The following is a 990-nucleotide window of genomic DNA, read 5'->3' on the forward strand; positions in this document are numbered from 1 at the left end:
TCATAGAAGAACTGATCATTCCATAAACACAATCAGGAGAAATGTGTGTCTATGTGTGCATGTATTTGTGTTTGGGGGCAGGTGGAACGGGGGAAAGCATATGAGAACTAAGCATAGGCTTAGGGGTTCTGTACAAAGACAAATCCTGGACAGGAGAAGGCAACCACACTGAAGAAAATATCATGAACAAGATGTTCAGCTCCCACCCCCCAAATAGGTCTTCATGCAATTGCTCAAGAAGTAGGGAAATACAATTTTTGTAATGTTTGCATCTCACAATGAGTTTCTCAGTTAGTTTTGACAAAAACAATGCTACTTAGCAACCTCTTGCAAGGTTTGTACTTTATACATTTAAATACAGTCCTTTCTTATATTTTGGAAAATATTTTACTGTCTATATAAACTTCTGAGTCTACCACAGCTAAGTGTGAAGCTCAGAAAGCAAATTATTTTTGTAGTTAAGTAGTTCTGTCTCCTAATATTTCATCAATTTTTTGGTGTGAAAGGTTACTAATATCTTTCCTTAGCATTTAACTTTTTATCTGCTAGTCTTATATTCCTAATTAGATTGCAAATCCCTTTTTTAAAAAAATATTTATTTATTTGGCTGTGCCAGATCTTAGTTGTAGCACACAGGATCTTTGATTTTCATTGTGGCACGTGGAATCTTTAGTTGTGGCATGAGGGATGTAGTTCCCTGAACAGGGATTGAACCTGGGCCCTCTGCATTGGGAGTGCAGAGTCTTAGCCACTGGGCCACCAAGGAAGTCCCTAAATTTCAAATCCTTGTGTCTGATTTTCCTTGTGTCTTCCATAAGACTAACTCAGTGTCTTTTATGTAGACAAAAATTCATTTTCATTTTATTTCATAGAAACAATATTAGGATGGAAATCAGAAATAAAAGCTTTATTTTAAAGTTAACATAGACCATCTAAAAGGAAAATAAGAAATAATACTAGAAATAGATGGAAAAATAGCACTCAATCATT

At 35.2% G+C, this 990-nt stretch overlaps 1 non-coding gene across 1 annotated transcript; it reads right to left on the reverse strand.

Annotated features, from left to right (window-relative positions):
- Positions 1 to 693: 693 nt before the first annotated feature.
- On the reverse strand, positions 694 to 766 carry TRNAG-CCC (transfer RNA glycine (anticodon CCC)). The gene has a single exon. It is a non-coding gene; the product is annotated as a tRNA-Gly (tRNA).
- Between the last annotated feature and the right edge of the window lie 224 nt (positions 767 to 990).

Source organism: Bos mutus, chromosome 5 (genome assembly GCF_027580195.1).
Source record: "Bos mutus isolate GX-2022 chromosome 5, NWIPB_WYAK_1.1, whole genome shotgun sequence".
NCBI classification, from domain to species: domain Eukaryota; kingdom Metazoa; phylum Chordata; class Mammalia; order Artiodactyla; family Bovidae; genus Bos; species Bos mutus.